General features: G+C 36.6%; 1 pseudogene; it reads left to right on the top strand.

The window, feature by feature from the left end:
- The first annotated feature begins 21,784 nt into the window (after nt 1-21,784).
- On the top strand, nt 21,785-22,767 carry LOC130680247 (olfactory receptor 14A16-like; annotated as a pseudogene).
- The last annotated feature ends 408 nt before the right edge of the window (nt 22,768-23,175 follow it).

Consider the following 23,175-nt stretch of genomic DNA (forward strand, 5'->3'; position numbering starts at 1 on the left):
AACAAAATGTATTAGAAAATTAACTGGATTCAACAAAGTTGCAGGATATAAAATTTATAAACAGAAATCTGTTGCATCACTATAGTCTAACAATGAAATAGCAGCAAGTGAATTCAGGAAAACAATTCCATTTACAATTTCATCATCCAAGAGAATAAAATTCCTGCAAATAAACCTAGCTAAGGAGGCAAAAGACATCTACTTTGCAAACTCTAAGATACTTATGAGTGAAATTACAGAAGACAAAAATCAATGGAAATCTATACCATGCTAATGGATAGGAGGAGTTATTACTGTCAAAATGCCCATTGTCTGCAAATTCATGTACAGGTTCCATACAATAAATATCAAAATATCAATGGCATTTTTCAAAGAACTGGTGCAAATAACCATAAATTCATATGAAGCCACAAAAGACTCCAATAGTCAAAGCACTCTTGAGAAAGAAGAACAAAGCTGAGGGTATGTTTCCTGATTTCAAGCTATATGACAAAGCTACAGTAAACAAAAAAGTATGGTACTCATATAGGAATAGACCCAGAGATCAATGGAAGAGACTAGAGCACAAATAATCTTTGGTAAATTAATATATAATACAGTAGCCATGAAAATACAATGAGGGATAGTCTCTTCAATAACTTTTGTTGTGAAAACTAGACAGCTACATACAACACAATGAAACTGTATTACTGTCTAACTCCAAACATAAAAATAAACTCAAAATCAATTAAAGTACTAAATGATGACATTGATCCACAAAGCTCTTCAAAGAAAATATAAGCAAAACCTCTTGAACATACGCAGGAGCATTTATTTTTCTGGACACATCGCAGGTAAGAGAAAGAAAATATAAAAAGGAACAAGTGGGACTACATCTAACTAAAAGCTTCAGTACAGCAAAGTACACTATCCACAGAAAACAAGACAAGCTACAGTATGGGAAAATATATGGGAAAACATATTCATAAATGATTTCTCCTATAAGGGGTTAACATCCAAAATATACATAGAAATCCTGTGCCTCAACACCAACAACACAAATAACCTGATTAAAAAATGGGTGGAAGACCTTAACAGACCTTCTCTCAAGAGAAAAAATACAAATGGCCAACAGGCACTTAAAGAGATGCTCCTCCTCATTAATCATCATGGTTTTGCAAATCAAAATGACATGAGATATCAGCATCACTTTGACTGAGTTCCCTGGCGTTTGTGACTCTAAGAGTTGTGCAAACTAAGTGCAAAACTGAGTCTCCAGCAATTAATCAATTGCAGTTCAGGTTTTCGTACCCATCCCTGTGCTGATTCCAATGGTGGTTTTCATTTGAGAGTCTATATATAGTTAAGGCGTGGCTTTCAGTATGAGCCTGCCGGTAACTCCTGTTTTCTGGAGAACTAATATATACCACGGTGACTATAAGTAACACTAATATACTCTGCACTTGAGATTTTCTTAGAAGGAAGATCCTGTTTTCCAATGACACACACACGAAATGGTAATTATGTGAGATGATGGGTGTGTTAATTTTCATAATTGTGGTAATTATTTCACAATGTGCAAGTATGTAAAAAAATTAATTATCTCATTAATACATCAACAAAAACATATGGGAAAACTAATATTTTTAATATCTGTGAGATAATTCCCACGTTTATTCAATTATGACATCTAATGCACTAGTAATCTGAAAAATGCAACTCAGACAAAAATGACACATAACTTAATAAACATAAAATAGCAACAATTAGAAAGCTAGGTTGGACCATATTTTAGCATTGTTGTGGAAAAAGTGCCATTCTGGTGAATTGCTGATGGGAGTTTAAATATGTAAATTTTTTTTTTCTGAAAACAGAAATATTTTATATGATTAGGATTGTAACTACTTAGATGTTCATGGACTATGGAATAAAATGTGGTGAGTGTTAAGAGATTCAATTCAATTAGTACAAATTTGTATATTTAGTTTTAAGTTCAAAAGCTTTCACTGACCCACTTGATTTAAACAAAAACCAACAACTGATATTACAACACAACCATATTTATTAATATTAATGAAATGCATAAACACAGATAGTGGCATTCAGTATGAATTAAGCCTTCAGTACTAATTGCATTTGAAGGAAAAATATTTTTTTCCACTGTCCATTGAGAGCTGAATGCCAGCTATCATAATTTGTTCAACGAAGGATTAGTATTACAGTAGACCAAAATTATCTAATATCCAGGCATTTTTGAGTTAGCAAATACTTTTTTTCCTGAACATACAACCCTCATCATTTCTGGAACAAAACTATTCAACCACACACAAAACTAAACATAATAAAACAGTAATAATTGTATAAGCAGTTCTGAATGTACTGTGAACAAAATATATTTCCCTGTGATTCATACAGTTTGTGCCAAAGTCTGTTTTCCTGTCCAATCTGCTTTGTCACTAGCTTCTCCTGGATCTACATTTTGATTCATTGCCCTTCACTATTTCCTGTTATTATTGTTGTATATATTGGAGTGTAAATGAATGAATGTGGCCACCTTATTGTAATTTTCTTAATCTTTGTTTTATTAAACTATTTATATTTATGTTAAGCATTGAAACTTCACTAGAAGCATCTGTTTCCTATGTTGGATATGATTACATATTGTTCTTCTACATTATTTTCATGTCTACTAACCAGTAACCTCTTACAAACTGGTGATTTTACCAGCTGCCTTTTGCTCACCAGGTCGTTGAGTTACAGGAACCCTGAAAAAATTTTATAGTGTATATGTTATAAATATGATTGAATCCATTTACAGGTGTAAGTACTTCTCTTTGTATTTGCCCAGAAAAAGCCCAGTTTATATTTTCATAGATATAAGTAGATATACTGAAACAAAATTATATATTTCAAATTATATATATATATTTACATAAAATTAAGCATATACACACATATTTAATGCAAATGTATACATAGATATTTAAACAACAGATCTTTATATGTTTATTTCTGTAGCTCATATATATATTAAATATAAAATTTGTATTTATTTGCATTCATGTTTTATATCTATTTCTTTATGCATGTATGTATAGAAATATACATATATAGGTATTTGAAGTGCAGAACTTTATTTCAGTATTCTACCCCTTATGATTATGAAAATTCAATAGACCTGTATGTCTAAATATATTAAATGTTGAAAAAAGAAGAGATTATGGCACAATATTGCAGTTAGTTATGACTATGTTGGCAACTTAGCTTTTCTACAATAAAGTAATTATCCCCATAGGAAAAGATTTTCTTTTGACAACTTAATTCACCTACATCAGGAGATGGTAAGACCAAAAATTTACTACTGTATGTTATCTTTCAACAAGAGTGAGTGTAAGAAATTATTCCTACACAATCCATGATTTTATTCAAATGACTGAATACACCAATTTATTTATAAATCCTTTGAAGTATAAAACAATTATGTGGCTTAAATTTTAACTATATTTGAATTTTAGATAAACGGTTAATAGGAACTCACTTTCCACTTCGATCATTGAAAATAAAATTTCCAATCACACACACATACAAACTCTTTTAGGGAAATGAAGCATTCTAATAAACATTCTACCCAGAGCATTCTTAATATCCCTATTTCGTAGAGTAATAATAGGGTTTTCAAAGGGGGGCACCATACAATAGAACATGAGTGTAAGAAGGTTTTGAATGGTTGATACATGTGAAATGGGTTTCAAGTAAGCAAACAATCCAGACATTATAAATAAGATGAAAGTAGCTATTTGGGGAGGCAGGTCGACAGGGCTTTATTCCGGGCTTCCGCAGAATGCATCTGGAGCACAGCTGAAAATATGTGAATACATGAGCTGAGTAAGATGACAGAGCAGAGTAAAACAATGCAAACACTTACAGCAAGAGTCACACACTCAGGAAACTGCACCTCCTGTGATGAGATGCTCAGGACTTGAGGGACATCACAGAGAAACTGGTGAATTACATTGGACACTGTGAAGGGAAGCCTGAACATGGTGCCTGTGTGGACAGCAGAGTTGACCAGCCCACCTGCCCATGAGACACCTGCCACCTGTGTGCACAGACGTGGGGTCATGGTGAGCCCATAGTGCAGAGGATGGCAAATGGCAACATAGCGGTCATAGGACATCACCACAAGGAAGAAGATCTCTGTGGACCCAAAGAAAATATACAGGAAAGTCTGAGCAGCACATGCTTTGACAGAAATCAGTTTACTGCCTATTAGAGAATTCATGATCGATTTGGGAATGATAACTGAGATGAAACCAAAATCTATGAGAGATGAATTACATATAAAGAAGTACATAAGGAAGTGAAGATTTGAGTCCATCACAATGATAGTAATGGTCAGAAGATTTCCAGCCAAGGCACCTAGAAAAATTACTAAGAACATGAGACCTTGCAAGATTTCAGGTTCCTGGGAACTGGAGATATCCATGAGAACAAATTCTGTGAAGATGGTGAGAATGTCCATGTCTACTAACATGCTCTGTAACCTCGAGTCTGAAGATGATGTAGTAAGATGATGCTACACTCAAAATACAGAAAAAAATTATTGTCATATATGGTAAAATATTTTTTATGAATTGATTACTGACTTTAAGGTTGCATGCCTTATAATCACCAAGCAATGTGCAGTACATATTAGTCAAATGAATGAAATCAGTAAAATGAAATACAGGAAAATACAAAAATGCTAATAATAAATGCTATAACTGCAAACTGGACATCTTAGAAATTTGTAAAATGGAATTTATAAATCTAAACTACAGTGCCACAAAGACCTGAACACGATGAAAAAACAGATAAACCTGAGAGCTTAGACATGAGGTCTATCTTCCCACACACCAGCATCTCTTACAGAATCACTAAAGTGCAATACCATTAACCTTCATTTTATTTGATGACTCATGATCCTGAGAGTCCTTTCTCAGAGTGTATCATTACACTAAGTCACATGAGGAAGTGTGTACTGTTTCTCTGTTTTGCATTGTGATTTCTTTTTGGAGGGAACTGTGGTACTTAGATTTCTTACAGCCCTCAGAGGAACTAATAATTTCACACTCCTGAAAAGCTGAGAGCCTTCAACACCTTACTTCCCACAGATATTTTGGCCAATCCAGTGAGATTAATTAGATTCATAATAGTCTTTTATAGGAGATAACTTTGAGTAGAGGTTTTTATATTACTTGAGAAAACATAATTTCTCTAAAATGGGGTCTGGGTCAGTGTTGGTTTAATAACATTTCAAAGTTAATGCCTCATGATAATAGAAAGAATAGACTTGGAATGAAAATTAAAACTATATAGTATAATGTTTTATTTGTATGTATATGCACATATCAATATTACAACATATTGAAATTAAAGTACTATCAATAAAATTATCACATTTAAAAAATAAATGTCTAAAAATATGAGAAAATATGAAATAAAGCAAGATCTATTCACCCACCTCTCACATCTGCAATTAAGTGTTTGAAACAACCTCAATGTCACCAACATTAATAGTAAATAAACTTTGATAAGTTTGAAGATCACAAGACACAGAATGAAACAGGAAAATGTCTATTAAAACAAAATGTAAGATCCTAACCTAAGGCTTAGAATTACTCTTTGCTCCTTTACTGCTTTTGAAGGATAGTAAAGAAAGAATCCTGACTGATTTTGAGATATCATCGATATTTGAGTAGAAAGACCTTGAGATAAGTCCAGAGTGGGGAAAAAAGTAAATGTTCTACATTTTATTGTCATGATCCCAAAGTGGTATTCTATCTCTCTGGTGAAGAGAGATGTCATGAAGAGGGAATGCACTACTTCAAAATAGTAATGAGTTTTAAGAAACAGCAAAAAAAGTAGATTAGTCTGAGAAGTAAAGATAATATGTATAAAGACTAAGCTAATGTAATTTTCACTGTTTAAAGCTTAATAAGTTAGCTGAATTAATAAAATTAGATCTCCAAAGCTTCAATGCCCTAATAGTTTTGTGTTGGGAGGAAGGATGATGGTTTTCAAAACTTCATTTATTTATTTTTGCTACATTTTATGTATTGCAACAGTTTCATTTAGGCATAACTGATATACAGAAACTGCATATTTAGCATATTCAATTGACATGTTTGGACATCTGCAAATAGTTATCATACCATCATAATGACTAAGGTAATGGGTATACTCAACATCTCCCAGAGTTTCCTTGTGTTCTTATGTGTGTTTGTGCATGAGCATGTGTGTGGTAGGAACATTACATGAGATCTACTCATTTAGTAAATTTTGAAGTGCAGAATACTCCGTGGGCTTTGTCACAGATAGTCAGTGGTGGCAGAAAGAACTACTCAAGATAGGAAAGTCAGGAGAGGTGAGAGGGAGGCTAAGGGAGGTCTCCCCAAACTGCTCTTAAGCTCTCATATTTATTGAGCCTACATTTACAAAGGCAATGTATGGTATGTCCGAAGGCTACGTGTCAAATACGATGTTGCAGGGAACATGCAGGCAGTCAAGTATAGCTATTGCCTTGACTTCAAAGGAGAGTAAAATCTAAGCAACTGTGAATAGATAAGTGAAGCATATTGTGCTGTTTTCAACATGAAAAGGAAGCAGTGTTCTCCTTTCCCAGGTGGCCCTACAGCTTTCCAATTCAGGACATAGCCATTTGGTTCCCCACTTATCCCGATTTTTGGTTTTAATATCCTTCAGAATTCTCAAAAAATAGCAACATAACCAGTTGTTGCTCGTGATGCTTGGAGTCGGTCATAATGATACAAATCATTCATAAGGCTATGAAAATAATGAAAAAGATTAACAGACCAAGAGCTACAATGTCCCAATACATAAATTAATGCTATGGAATCATTTTGTTGGTAACCATTTCATGATATTGGATAAATCTTGTTCAACCTGTATTTGTGTTTCTGGTTAGATGTGAAGTAATTGTTCATGTAATTGAGTAGAGAGAGCATTAATTCCCATTTGAAGATTAGAGGAAAAGGCTCCTTGCAAGTGTCGATTTACAAGGTCCCATGAGTGCTGGGATTGATCATATGGCAATGGGGTGACACAGATTTTGTCCTGTTGTCAATCGCATTGCATGTGTTGTTGATCAATAGAGCTTGTTTTCGGTCCCCAAGCCACTCAAGAGCAGCCTCCATAGCCTGCAGCCTCCGCATAATGCCCTTATCAATTTGTGTTTTTGTTATCATTGCTCAAGTGATGTTAGTCACAACATGGTTAACTACCTGTAGGTAAAATTGCAATACTTACAGAATCTCTTACCTGGCCTTCTCCACATCAATAGGTAATGATGAGGAATGCCGAGAATATCTGACTAGAGAGGTTTGGTGGGGTCCTTTTTGCAGACAGCTTGTGTGAGACATGGGTAAGCAGAAGTGAACAACTGTGTGTAATCAATAAAGAGGTTTCTCCCATTCCATTTCTCTCTATGACTGATTTCAGTTCAAAGCTATTTTGTCACAGTCTGGGAAAATATTTTCCCCCTGGAGTTACACTACCTTAGCCATGTGAATAGACTTGGTAAGAGACACTGCTGCTACAGAGGCAGTAGCTAAAATAATGACTGCAGAAATGAGGAAGACAATGCACCATCCAGTAATTCTCTTGGGTCTCCATTTATACATGGCTGGAGTTAATTTAGCAAGACCATTAGACCCTACCCAGGGTTGTGTCCAATTTACCAGCAACCAAACTTGAGACTTTTTAATATAACCACATGTGAAATATTGAATTTAGTCACTTTATAATGACTAAAGAAGGACATATACCAAGCCATGGAAGTCACAGTAAAAATATAATATGTGTTGTCAAAAATCATATCTAAATTGTTGCTTCTCATTAGGAAGATTTAAGGATGAGGGGTCCTCAATAGCATGCTATTAGAGATACTATGGGTGAAAGACATGGGAGTGCAAGTCCAAGGGGGACAGATCTGGGGAAAAATACCTCTGAAACCAAAATTAGTCAAAGGGAGAAATTAAGGTAAGAGACCTGTTTATTTCTTGCAGGCAGTCATCCCATCTCTCTCTTAACCAGGCTGCAGGAGAAAAAAGATCACCAAACCTTCAGCGTCCAAATAAACCCTCTCACACCCATGTAACTACCTATTGATAGGAAGATGTACTATGAATCTCCACCCTTGGAAACACCTATTGACATGCAGATGCATTAAAACCAGATGAGAGATTCTGGAAATATTACAATTTTATCCACAGCCCACCACTCCAGAAATCTCACCTCACAATGTACACATTCCCCATTTTCTGCAATGGCCCTGTTCAAGAAAACTGGAGCATTGCAAGGAGGCTAATAACATAACATAACAAAGGCAATAAAATCATGATCATCCTCAAGTTGGAGACTTCAGCTAGGTTTAAAGTCCTAGATCGATTAGGTCCAAAGCTCTCCACTCCACAGGCAGTAAGAAGCTGAACAGGTAATTCAGAACAATCACCATGACACACCTGTAGCGAGGGGACAGATCCATGCCATAAGGAATATATAAGAAAATAACTTTAAGGGTGATAAGATTCATGTATTAAATGACACCAGAATAGGCAACTCTTGTCCATCAGGTAGGATGAATGAAAGGGAGTGACCCTGTGATAGCACAGTGGCAGGAATGGGATCTCATCCTGGTCTAGCATACCAGACTTTCAAACCTCTCCCTGTGGGATTACAGATGGGTCATTATGTAGTGCTGTGGGAGGTACATGCATTGGCCATAAAGATAAAACAAAATTTCCAGTAAGATGCTTTTACCTCCCATATGTATTTGGTACACTACTGTGATCTTTGGGGGCCACTCTGCTGTTCCACCAGGAATACACATGAGGCCAACTTCCAGACCTTTTCTCCAAGGTGCCAAAAGGGCCAGACATCTCTTGTCCATGTGACAAAATGTCCAGGGCCATGTCTATTCAACAGTGTCTCTAGGACTTACTGCAGTAGTGGCTGACAGCAGGATGTTACACTGTTGGCCATATCCCGGCTTCAATAACTCCTCTTTTTTAGCACATGCAAGTGTATAGGAGAGGCAGCAATGTGTGTTAGCATATTCACAGTGCTCAAAGATCCTTTTCAGGGTGTCTCATTCAAACACCATAGCACTGTCCATAATTGAACTGACCAGCCCAATAAACTATTGGTATCTGATTTCAGGCCGGATTTCAATAAAACATTGTACCTCTCTATCATGCTTTCCCCAGGAGGGTTATATGGTAAATGAAACTTCCACTTTATTCCTAATCACTGCACCCATCCTTGAAACGCATGTAAAATAGAGTGGGTGCTTGATCACTCAGTGACCTGTGGCTGGCCATAGGCTACAGAGAGATGATCTAGACCCCTCTTGAGGGTTTGCTGATTTGCACCACATGCAAGAAAAGCAACCAACAGGCCAGTAGCTGTATCCACACAAATCATGGCATACCTTCTGTTATGGGCAGATTCCCAATGTAGTCTATCTGCAACCAAACAAGGGGTATCAGCCCATTTGCTATTATCCCATGTTGTTATAGGACTCAGTGTAAGTACCTCATTGAGTACACAAGGTGCTCCTTCCGGGCTCTGCTGACTTCTTCAAAGGTCAACAGCAAGCCCCACTGACAGGCTACAGCACACATTGTCTTTTTCCCATTTGCAACAAATGCTCATGTAACCATTGGGCTAATTAGAGGGAGGCGTTCCTTCTAACCAGTGCACCTGGGACAGTGTGTCTGCTTCATCATTCCCTGGGGATGCTGAGGGCAAATAGCCAGTCACATGTTATACAGTAACAGTCTTAGTCTGACCAGACGCCCACAGGTCTTTCCAGATCTCTTACCCCCAAAGGGGCTGGTGACCAACCATCCAGTTGACATTGTACCATGATGGTAGCCACAGGGTCAAGCCCCAATAGACAGCCCAGCTGTCAGTGCAGACAACTATAGGGGAAGGCTCCTGGATGATCATGAGCCATACTGTCGGTAACTCAGTCCATTGACTGCTCTTTCCCTCTCCATCCTCCATCAATATTATCTCAGTCTTAGGATGAAAAGCCACAGCCCTCCACTTTTGGGGCTGCCCACAACTGGAGCCATCTGTATACCAAGTATGTGTAGGGTCTTATCTCTCCTGGTAAGGACTCTCAGCTGCCAATGTCTCAAAAGCAAGTTCTTTCTGATTTCCACTGGTATACATCACTGACACTAGTAAGTATTGAAGTTCTCCACTTACGGGGCTGGTAGAACGGGTGTTGTGCTGCTGTAAGTATGTGCACCATTTGGCCAGGAGAGGCATCTATGCCACACCACTCCATGGCCTTTTGGTCCAGTCTTGCACACACCTCTCAATGGGATAGGTGGTCATCTTGAAGCTGTTCTGGTGATGGGCTCCGTAGCCAGCAAGGTGTGGTACACAGCAGGCCGTTGCTTCTTATAAAGGTGTATTGGACTTCTGCTCCTTTCCACGGTTGTGACCAGAATCCATGGGTTGTCGTGTCCATTCAAGCTGCTACCAAAGACCCTATCCATAACCACCTTTGGTTACATGAACATCTAGCTCACACAGCTTTGATGGGTTCATTGCACTGAAAGTCTGTATGGCCTTGACTGCTCACTGAGCAGCAGTAAAAGCAGCTGCACGTGTCTCACCCCAGTGCCACCTGATGCCCTTTCATACCAACATGTATGAGGGCTTCACAATTTCTGCCAAATGTGGGATAAATACTCTCTGGTAGCCTAAAAGACCAAAAAACTCTTGAAACACTACCATGGTGGTTGGGGTAGGGAAAGCCTGGACCTTGTCTACAACAATTTCAGGAATAAAATAAAAATTTTAGTTTTACCCAACTCAACTACCCCCAAGGATTTTACAGACAAACAAGGTCCCTGAACCTTAGGGCTGTTCACAGTCCATCCTTTCTCCTGTAGATGTTGGAGCGTCTAGGAACTGCTTCTTCTCAATTTGAAAGAGAATCAGGCATGAGCATAATATCATCAATGTAGTGATACACCTGCATTGTTTGTAGTTTTTTCCATGTGGCCAAGTCCTGGGCTACTTGTCCATGACAGATGGTTGCACTGTGGAGGTATCCCTGTGGAAGGACAGTGAATGTCCACTGCCGGCCTTCCCACATGAAGGCAAACTGTTCCTGAATATCCAGTACTATGTCAATAGAGAAGAAAACATTAGCAATATCCATTACATAATGATAAGTCCCCAGTTCATGACTTCATGTGTCCATAAAGGCTGCTATAGAGGGGACAGCAGCATGCAAAGGGGGTGTGACTTTGTTCAATTCACTGTAGTCCAAAGTCATATGCCAAGAGCTGTCTGACTTTTTCATTGGCCACACTGGGGAATTAACAGGACTATGAGAGGGCTTTATGATGCCCACCTTCTCCAACTACTGCAGAGTTTTTCCAATTCCCATGTGCCCCTCCAGCAATTTATACAGCTTAATATTTGTCACTCACCTAGGTATAGGCAGAGCTATGGGTGGGTGTTTACCATGTCCCCTCAGAACTTCCTTTACCACATGTACCCTCGGTCTGAACTCACCTGCAATGGTCTGTAACCACAGGCCCTGCATTATATCCACCCCCAAAATATATTCAGGGATGGGAGAAATATACACTGTATACTCCTTTGGGGGTAAATGTCCTATCCTCCATTGGATTTGGGCTTTCTTCACTCTAATTGCCTTACCCCCATAGGTATCTGTCATAGCAGGGGTATGAAATTAAAAATACCATTCAATTTACAACAGAAAATTATAAATTTTTTATTAAAAATTTTAACTAAACAAGTATAAATATTATACACAGAAAAATATAAGATATGGTTAACAGAAAATAAAAAACCGGGAAAAGGGGAAAAATCACAAATTCTTGAATTCAGAAATTATGATGCTTTTAATATGGCAATACTCCCCAAATTGATTTACATATTAAATTAAATTACACTTGGATTTTTTGTAAAATTCAATAAACCAATAACATAATTTATTCATGGATATGCATGGGTTCCATTTTTTTTTGATGCAAACATTCAAAGGACCCAGAGTAGTCAGAGAAAAATTGGGAGAAAATTTAAGATTAGCTAACATACTTCCTTATTTAAAACTTCCTGGAAAGGTACAGTAGTCAACTATATGTGACAGACACATAGACACATGCAGTAGAATTTAGAGTTCAGAATAGATCCTTCATTTTAAATCAGTTTAAGAATTTAATAAGAAATGACCTTTTTTTTCCTGAATTCTTTTTGGTTTTTCAATTGAGGTATCATTAATATATAGTCTTATGAAGGTTTCACATAAGCAACATTGTGATTTCAACAATCACTCATATTATCAAGTCCTCCCAACCCCACTGCAATCAATGTCCATCAGGAGACCAAGATGCTGTAGAGTCAGTACTTGTCTTCTCCATCATATACTGCTTTCTCCATGACTTATCTATATTGTGTGCTAACTATAATACCCCTTGATCCCCTTCTTCATCCCTCTCCACCCACCCTCCCCAACCCTTTCCCTTTGGTAACTGCTAGTCATTTCTTGGAGTCTGTTAGTCTACTTCTGTTTGGTTCCTTCAGGTTTGCTTGGTTGTTATACTCCACAAATGAGGAAAATCATTTGATACTTGTCTCTATCCCTCTGGCTTATTTCACTGAGCACAATACCCTCTAGCTCCATCCATGTTGTTGCAAATGGTGGGATTTGTTTCTTTCTTATGGCTGAATAGTATTCCATTGTGTATATGTACCACATCTTGTTTATCCATTCATCTACTGATGGACACTTAGGTTGCTTCCATATCTTGGCTATTGTAAATAGTGCTGCAATAAACATAGGGGTGCATATGCCTTTCCGAATCTGAGAAGTTGCTTTCTTTGGGTACATTCCTAGGAGTGGAATTCCCGGGTCAAATTGTATTTCTAATTTTAGTTTTTTGAGGAACCTCCATATTGCTTTCCACAAAGGTTGAACTAGATTATATTCCCACCAGCAGTGTAGGAGGGTTCCCCTTTCTCTACATTCTCATCAGCATTTGTTGTTTCTTGTCTTTTGGATATTGACCACCCTAACTGGTGTGAGGTGATAACTCCTTGTGGTTTTAATTTACATTTCCTGTATAATTGGTGATGCAGAACATCTTTTCATGTGCATATTGGCCAACTAATTTTCTACTTTGGAGAAGTGTCTGTTCAGATTCTCCACCCGTTTTGTATTTGGGTTATTTGTTTTCTGGGTGTTAGGATGTGTGAGGAGCTCATTATATATTATGGGTGTTAAACTCTTATTGGATAAGTTATTTAAGAATATATTCTATAATACTATAGGATGCCTTTTTTTTTCTGCTCAAGGTATACTTTACTGTACAGAAACATTTTAGTTTGATATAGTTCCACTTTTTCATTTTTGCTTTTGTTTCTCTTGCCCAAGGAGATGTCTGAAGGGAAAAGTTGCTCATGTTTATATTCTAGAGATTTTGGGTCCTGCCAGAGGGCAGCTTTTCTACTTTGTTCTTTTTTGTGAGGTCTTCTATTTCCCACAGATGTAGAAAGTCTGTTCTGCCATCTTTGAGTTGCTATTTCAGGATTAGTTGTATTTGCTGTATTTTTGTGTTATATGTGGTTTTGGGAGGATTTTACCTCTTTTCTCACACTGCCATCCTTTTCCCCTCCAATATACTTACTTCCCCCTCCAATATACTCCAAGTATTTTTGTTTTAAGACAGGGAAATCTGAATACATTGAACCTGTCAAAGAAAATCACATTTTTTGGTTTTATTGATATGACTAATGATTTTTTTTAAGTATTCCAGTTCACTTCTTGTTCAAACCTTCCAAACTCTCATATGTATAACTCACAGAAAATTTAACAAAGGTAGTGTGTATTTCCTAGTCAAATTGCTATCTCTTTAAAAAATTCCAGATTGTATACATGATTCAATTATTATTTGAATGTCTATTTCTCTTTATGTCATATATCTATCTTAAAATACATTAATAATTAAACTTATGTTAACACAATAATGATCTTCAGAAGAATAATTTTAAGTTGAAGTTTCAAAATTAAATACCAAAGTATCTTTCTGATCTAATATATGATGAAACTAGAATAGTTTCAGTAAAAAAAATAAAATAACAAAATATAATATATTTTCTCCATTATTTGTAACAAGCACACCAAAAATATTACAGATATCACAATATTGTTAATATCAAGATATATCAATTTGGTGTAGCATTTAAGGGTAAGTATAAAATCTGTTTTGCAAAAAATTTCAGGTTTTCAAAAATATGTACATGATACTTTGAGAAAAGTCTGCATTCAGATGTAAGACTAAAACATATCATAATTGAAAGCTCCTATCAGAAGTACTAATAAATTAAATGAAATCACACCATCACTGTGCTTAATTTCTTTGGAGCTGAGCAATTTCATTCTAAATGTGCATTCAGTTATATTTTTCTTAAAAAAATCAGTTTTTGAAATAGTTAATTCTGAAAATAATTATATTAATCATATACCACATTCCTCATCTTTCATTTTGTCTAGGATAATGACAATGAGAAGTCAAACTGGGCATGATCATCCAGGTGGGGAATCTTGGAGGGTAAATGACTCAACAAAAGTGGTGAGAAGGAAGTATAGGCTTATGACATAGAATTCAAGCAACTCATCACCCCTGGAAGAAGCAGGGAGAAGGATCTAGAACTGGTGATGGAAAGCAAAGCAGACATGCTCTTCCTTAGACTGAGTGATACAAGGGGGTGAAAGAGAAGGCAACACCCTCTGTGTTGCAGGTAGGGTTGCCTGGACACATATTAAGTTGAGATGGATATACTCCAGAAATCAACACCACCAGTGGAAAGAATTAGAAAGAAGTAGGATTGGGCAGAGGGTGAGTCAGCAAACCTTTTCCCTACCTAGTGCTGGAGGAGGTCATGGAGAGGGTGTAACCGCTATTGATGAGACAGCTGAAACTGGGAAGTGGAAGCTCCTCTCTCTCCCTGCTCCTTAGATTGTGCCACCTTCCCACTGTAGGAGCTGATTCAAGAATACAGCCATGACAGATTAGTGTTATTGAGACTATCTAGAGCCTATAAATTCCTGAAGCCCATTAAGACCTCTGTGTACACTTTAAGGATACTGGTGGGCAGGCACAGATATGTATTCATATTGCAGCCACCCAAGAATAACAAGGTATGTAAGTTCCTTTGCTTATCAAACCTGCAGCCTACCTACATGGAGTGGCCTGCCTCTTCCTTTAGTTTTTCCTTGCCCTCCATTGTGTGGTGGTCAGTTTGAATCTCATCTGGAGAACTCCCAAGGTCGTGAACCAACATCCAGTTAGGGTTCAGAGCCAGCATTTTCTACAGTTGTGTCCCTTCACCCCAACATTGCTCAGTCATAGTGGTCGGTCATGGCAGGGCATGGACTAATTTTAACAAAGTTGGTCGTGAGATGGTGACTACCTGAGCATGTCTGCTGATCTCAGTTAGGCAGCAAGTCCTTCTTCCAGAGACGTATCAACACCATTTGAGAGGACTTCAGGGTAGGATGTATTCTGCGCTTTAAAGAGATAATGATGTTTGATGGTGGGATGTATTCTGTATTTTAAGGAGATGATGACGTTTGAATGGACTTGCAGGGTAAAGTTTTAAACTCTAAGGGATTTTGCTAATTAATAATTTTCAGATGGCATGGAAGATTTTTAACACTTCTGAAGGAGTAGATATGTGGTGAAAAATGAGTTTGAAGAGCCATGTATTTATACATTTAGGGATTATAATGCTCCATGTTGTGACTTACATCTAAAGGAAGATTAATCAGGAGAAGCTGTGCATACAGGCAGGAGAGAGAGAGAGTGGTCTTCCAACAACAGTCAGGTCTCACAGGTCCCCTTCCTGTATGACTCCCTAGAGGTGTGGAGAAGCATAATGTTCATTGATCCCTGTCTTCTGAAAAGCAAAGGACACTTGGTTGTTTCTTTTAGATGCCTTCTTAACTGCACATTCCAGATTAGCAACTTGTCTTAGCTCCAATTTCAAAAAGTATATAGAATATGATATTATATGAACACTTTCCACTGGTACAAACATTTAAAACTGAAGATGAGGATATGAAGAAAAGTGAACATTTCTACACTGTTGGTGGGAATATGAATTGGTGCAATCAGTATGGAGGTTCTTTGAAAACTAAAGATAGAAATACCATATGATCCAGTAACTCCACTTATAGGAATTTACCTAAAGAAAACAAGATGTCGGATTCAAAAGACACATGCACCCCTATGTTTATCGCAGCACTATTTACAATAGCCAAGATGTGGAAGCAACCTAAGTGTACATCAGAGATGAATTGATAAGGAAGCTGTGGTACATATATACAATGGGATACTATTCAGCCATGAGAAGAAAACAAATCCTACCATTTGCAACAACATGGATGGAGTTAGAGGGTATTATGCTCAGTGAAATAAGCCAGGTGAAGAAAGACAAGTACCAAATGATTTCCCTTATTTGTGGAGTATAACAACAAAGTGAAACTGAAGGAACAAAACAGCAGCAGACTCACAGACTCCAATAAGGGACTAGTGGTTACCAAAGGGGTGGAGTGGGGAGAGGGGTAGGTAGAGAGGGAGAGAGAGAGAGAAGGTGATTGAGGGATATTATGATTAGTACACATGGTATGTGAGGAGGTCACAGGGAAGACAGTATAGCACAGAGAAGACAAGTAGTGACTTTGTGGCATCTTAATACACTGACGGACAGTGACTGCAGTGGGGTATGGGGGGGACTTTATAATATGGGTGAATGTAGTAACCACAATGTTTTTCATGTGAAACCTTCATAAGAGTATATATCAATGATAACTTAATAAAAGAATATGTTATACACTAAAAAAAAACTCACTAGGAATATTGCACAGAATTTCAGGAGAGTGTATAGCATGTAAATAACTTAAGGGATTAAAAAATGGAATGATAACTTTCAGTCTAACAAGAGGTCTAGTATCAAGGTATCTGCCCACCTAGTACTGATCATTACTCCTGGAGAAGTTGGCAGACACCATCTCAAGCGAGTGATCAAAATTAGTATCAATAGCAGTGAAATTGTCATAGTGTGTCTCCTTTTTTTTCTTGCATTATTTTCCCCTAGATTTATTTAGGTATTATTGAAACAAAACGTAAGTAGACTTAAGGTGTACAATGTTATAATTAGACACAAATGTGTTGAGAAATTGTTCCTAATGTAAGGTTAGTTAACACCTTTACCTCCTCACATAATCATGATTTGTGTGTGTAGTGATAATATGACCTACTTTGTTAATAACCCCCAAGTATGTACAGAGTATTGTTAATTACAGTCATGATGCTGTACATTAGATGTACATTAAATGGCTTTTATTTGTCTTACAGCTGGGAATTTGTTCCATTTGACCAAATACTCCAAATTTCTGCCTCATCCAAGTCCCAACAATCAAAATTTGATGCTCTATTTCTATGAGTTCAGCTTCTTTAGACTCCACATATAAGTAAAAACATAGTGTTATTCTTTGTATGTCTCACTTATTTCACTCAGTATAATGGCTCCATGGTCTATCCAAATTATGGAGAAAGGCAAAATTTCCTTTCATAGAACTGCATAATATTTCATTACATATATATATATATATATATATATATATATATTATGTATATGAAGTCACACTTTTTCCATCATTCATTGAAGGACACTTAGGATTTCCACATCTAGATGTTTCCACAACTTTCTTGGTTATGGGTGTAGTACTGAAATGAATACAATATTTGCATTTCTTTCAGGTATATAGGCAGAAGTGGAATTGATGCATTGTATGGTAGTTTTATTTTTTGAGTGATGTCCACAGTGTCTTACACACTAGCTGTGCCAATTTACATTCCCATCAAGGGTTCCCTTTTCTGCACACATCCTTGCCAACACTTAGTGTCTCATTTTATTGGGAATAGCCCTCTAACAGATCATAAAGTGACACCTCATTTTATTTGCATTTTGCTGCAGATATCTATTTTTAAAACACTTTTTGTTTATTATTTGCTATTACATTGCATGTATGTATTTTGGGTATTAATTCCTTGTCAGGTAGATGGCCTGAAAATATTTTTTTCCCTTTCCATGCATTGCTTTTTGTTTTACCGTTTCTCTGCTCTGCAGAAGTGCTGTAGTTCAGGGTAGTCCTATTTGTTCATTTTTGCCTTGATGTTTATGCTTTTGGTGTCATATCCAGAAAACTTTACCACGACCAATGTCAAGGCAGCTTGGGTCTGGTTTCTAGGAGTGTTATGGTATCAGATCTTACATGTAAGTCTTTAATCCACCTAGAGTTAGTTATTGTGAGTTTTGTAAAGTAGGGGACCATTGTATTTTTATTCATGTAGTTATTCACTTTCCCCACTACTGTTAATTGAAGAGAATATCATTTTTCATTTCATTTTCTTCGCTCCCTCAATGAATATTACTTGAATATATATAAGTGTACTGATTTCTGGGTAGCCAATATGTTCCATTTATTTATTTATCTAGTGTTATGCCAGTACTATACTCTTTTGGTTACTGTGATAAGAATGCTTGAAATGAGAGAGTGAGATGCTTCCAACTTTGTCCTTCTCTACAAGGCTGCTTTTACTAGTCAGAGTATTTTTTTTATTTCATACTACTTTATGATAGTTTCTATTTCTGTGAAAAATGGCATTAGAATTTTGACAGGGATTAAACTGAACCTGTAGATGTTTTGGTGTAGTATAGTGTATTAACAATAGTAGTTCTTAGAATCTGTGGACATATTTCCTTTCCATGTATTTGCATCCAGTCCTCCTCCCAGTGTACTTTCTCTACAGTCTACACTTTCCAGAGAGTGATCAAGGTAAGTATAACATGACATGCTTCTCTCCTACTCAAAACCACCTGTGTCTTTTCTCTCACAGTAAAAATTAACAGCTTCACATGAAGTGCAGTAATCCTGATGATGAAATCTTTTTGTTCTCTCATAGTCTAGTCTCATTTCCCTGCTCCCCCGGAGATCGCCAAGCTCACCTGTCACACCCCCGCTTCTGCTCTTAACTGACCTGGTGTTAGTGGCCCTCCCTCTGGGGCTGCACTGTATTCACTTCCTCCAGTCTCTCTCCAAGGCCTCCGTCTCTGGGCGAGAGGCAGTGCATTCACGCTCACCTTTGGACTTTGACTCACTGCATTGCTTTTAATGCCGTATTGCCATCTACTGAGTCTGACCCATAGTAGGCACTCAATAAATGACTGAAACATTGGATGCTAGATTAACTGGAGTCCTGTCACAGATATGAAAACCACTAACAAAGTTAAAATATGGTACACGGATCACACTAATAATTGAGTGAGATTTAGTATAGGCTGATACTGACTGAGCAGGTTAATGGAGAAAACAATAACACTATATTCCCTTTGGAATAAAACAACTTGATAAATTACAACTCTTGGACTACAGTTAAACACACAAGAGATCAGCAGGAGAGGTAAAGTGGTCAAGCTCTTCAGGTCTCCTGTTTTTTTGTGACTGAGTTATTGATGAAGCCAAAGTTGAGAATCATACAACTTTTCAGAGGAATCAAAAAAGCTAGTCATCTCTACTCAGTTCAGATGTGTATCCTTCTGTCCTTGTAATGGCAGTAAATTTCACTAGAAAAAAGCTTAATTACACAACTAGAACTTTTATGTACCAGGATTTCCAGGTATACTATTAAATAATTTTTGTGGAAAAATCATTTTAAATTTAAAGTATTCTAGATTTAAAATTTCATTTTATATTTGAAAAAAGTAAGTTGTTAAAATACTAATTTTACAAGAATGAACACTAAAAAATAGCTAGAGGGATCAATTTATTGTTTCGTACACAAATTGTTCAATTAACGATATCAGCTTTTTTGAGGTGAGTTTCAGTGGAAGAAAATATTATTTTTATTAAACTTAAGGTGCTCCACTGATTATAATTTTTAGTGGTTTTATTACAGTATTACATTCCTATCTGTTAGTGCTGAATTTAGCATTTAGAATACTAAGGTGAAAGTGTATAAAATGTTAAATGAAGTAACAATTAATGAGAAGTAGACAGTAAATAATGAAGAGCCTCAAGATGAAACTAAAATTAAAATAATATTGAATCTTCAAAAAAGGCATGTAATATTTTTCAACCCCTAAAATATTAATGACATATATGAGTCAGATTGTATCTTCAGGGATGCTATGAAGTATTATTTCTTAATCATTTAATATATCACAGTAGAAGTGATGGACAGATATGGACATCTATTTATCATGATGAACAGCTGAGTTTTTCTTAGTCTGTCACTGAGAGGCTGCTACTGATCTTGTAAAATGAAGAATTCACAATATTTTAACAGGGACATCAGCACATGTATATCAAATCTAATTTTATCATTATGAACATGTATTTTAAGTCATATTTTTACATCTTTGACTGGAATACATTCTAAACTTTATTTTGTTTCCATTAAAATATGTGGAATTATTTCCACTAATATATTAAAATTGCTCTATATTATTACTTTCCCAAACCTAACAACCAATATTTACTGAAGATGTTCACATTGTCCAGCACCATGGAGAAAAGTGGAACATAATATTTTAGAGAATTAGAATAAGAAGAGTATGTGTGATAGAATATTGTATAGTAAAGGCTTAATATTTTACCACATTTGCATGAAGGTGGATGATCAAAATCTGTACAAGGAGAAGGTATCAATGTGTTACTACAAAAAGAGGAAAATTACACTTGGCAGATAAAGACTGAATTCAGCTCCACCTGTATAAATGATCCCTTCTCCCCCACCATGTATTTGCATTAATCTTATGTTAGGGATAGAAGGAGACATAAAAATAGATGGGAACTAGGTGAACGTGGAAAATATCATACTTGCAAGTTCATGTATTGTTGGGCTGGAAGTTCAGACATGATGAAAAAGAAAAATGATTATGGAGAAACACTTTTTAACTTAGATATGGGGAGAAAGTCAGATAAAATGGGAAATAATAACAGGAAGTGATAAACTGATGAATGTAAGGCCAACAAACTTATGTCATAACTGTAGGATTTGATACCTAAGTTAATCAGGGTATGTGTCATATAGAACCATAATGCATATATGAATAAAACCACCTACTTTTATGAAAAATAATTTCAGTATTATGAATGAAAAAACGCAGTTAGATCTATCTATATATTAAAATGTTAAATGAGAGAACATCTCCAGATTGAGTATTTTGTAGAGAAAATGTATGTTAAATAGTTTATAGGATTGAGGAAGGTCTATAATTCATTTTTTTAAAGAATTGTTTACTGTCTATCTTGGAAGATGTGCTGAAACAAACATTGTTAGTCACGGGTAGGATGTAAGGACATTAAGATTAGGACACAATTTAGCAGTTATCGGTTTGTTTCTCAGGATCCATTTATAGACATGGGGAGGGTACTTTACATCAGGACACACGTTAAGGTCGGTTCAAATTTTCAGTCCTTTAGCATCTGTCATAGAACATATTTGGGTAATAAAAATGGCACGTGCATGTGCACTGAGTATAAAGTGATTCGGTAAAGCAATGTTATTCAGGTACTGTTGGTGATCAACCCACAGGATAGGAGAAACATTTTTATTAAGTAGATGGTGTGATTACTATATGAATATACAACTATATTGTAAGTTGAATATGGAATGACATGAAAATGGCGTTCCATTTCTCTTTTTTTAAATACAGATTTATGTCTCCAAGCACAACAAATCTCACAGCTGTGACAGAATTTATCCTCACTGGATTTTCTACCAATGAAAATATGTACATTTTGCACTCAGTGCTCTTCATCTTGATATGCTTCTTTGCACTAATGGGAAACGTCCTCATTATCATGATCATAACTTTGGACAAGCGTCTCTGCACCCCCATGTACTTCTTCCTGAATAATTTGTCCTTCTTGGATCTCTGCCTAGTTACATTCACAATCCCCAAATCCATTGCCAACTCCTTGACTCACAGTAACTCCATCTCATTTCTAGGCTGTGTAGCCCAGGTTTTTCTGCTTGTGTTTTTAGCAACTGCAGAGCTGAATCTCCTCACCATGATGTGCTTTGACCACTATGCTGCCATATGCCACCCCCTGCACTACAAGGTCATCATGAATGTGAATATGTGTGTTCGGTTGACAGCCGTGTCCTCGCTGGGTGGGTGTCTGCTCACCATAATGCACAGAGCTGGTACCTTCTCCTTATCCTACTGTGGTTCTAATATGGTCCATCATTTTTTTGTGTGATATCCCACAGTTATTGGCTATTTCTTGCTCAGAAACAATAAAAAAGAGAAATTGTACCTATCCTCATTAGTGTGGTATTGGATAACTGTTGTTTTATTTTCATTGTTTCCTATGTCTACATCTTCTCCACTGTCAAGAAAATGCCATCAACAGAAGGTCAGTCAAAAGCCTTCTCCACTTGCCTTCCACATCTAATTGTGACTGTAATATTTCTCTCTACTGGTTTCTCTGCATATCTGAGGCCGATTTCACAAGCCCCTTCCATTTTTGACCTTGTCATGCCTGTGTTCTACACCATGGCTCCCCCAATCTTTAATCCCATGATATATAGTCTAAAAAATAATGCCATAAAAAACTCTCTGGGAATGTTGCTGAAGGGACTATTCATCCAAAATCATTAGGTATTCCATCTTTTATTTCAATAACAATTATCATCAATAAGTTTATGTCCATTATTTTGTAATATTTTTACTTAAAATCCTTTGAAGACTCTTTTTAGAAGATTTTTAGGTTTGTAACAAAATTGATTGTGAAGTATAGAGATTTTCTCCATAACCCTTATACCCACAAATACATAGCCTCCCACGAGAGCAATATACTAACTAGAGTCATGCCTCTTTTAAACCAAGAAAGTAACATTGACATTTCATAATTACTCAACATCCATAGTTTACATTAGGGTTTCCATCTTAGTGTTTTGCATTCTGTGAGTTGTATAAATGTAGAAGGACATTTACTCATGAGTATAGTATCACACAGAGCATTTTACTACCCCCAGAATCTTCTGTGCTTTGCCTACTTTCCTCCCT

This window comes from Manis pentadactyla, chromosome 13, assembly GCF_030020395.1.
Source record: "Manis pentadactyla isolate mManPen7 chromosome 13, mManPen7.hap1, whole genome shotgun sequence".
Taxonomy (NCBI): Eukaryota; Metazoa; Chordata; class Mammalia; order Pholidota; family Manidae; genus Manis; species Manis pentadactyla.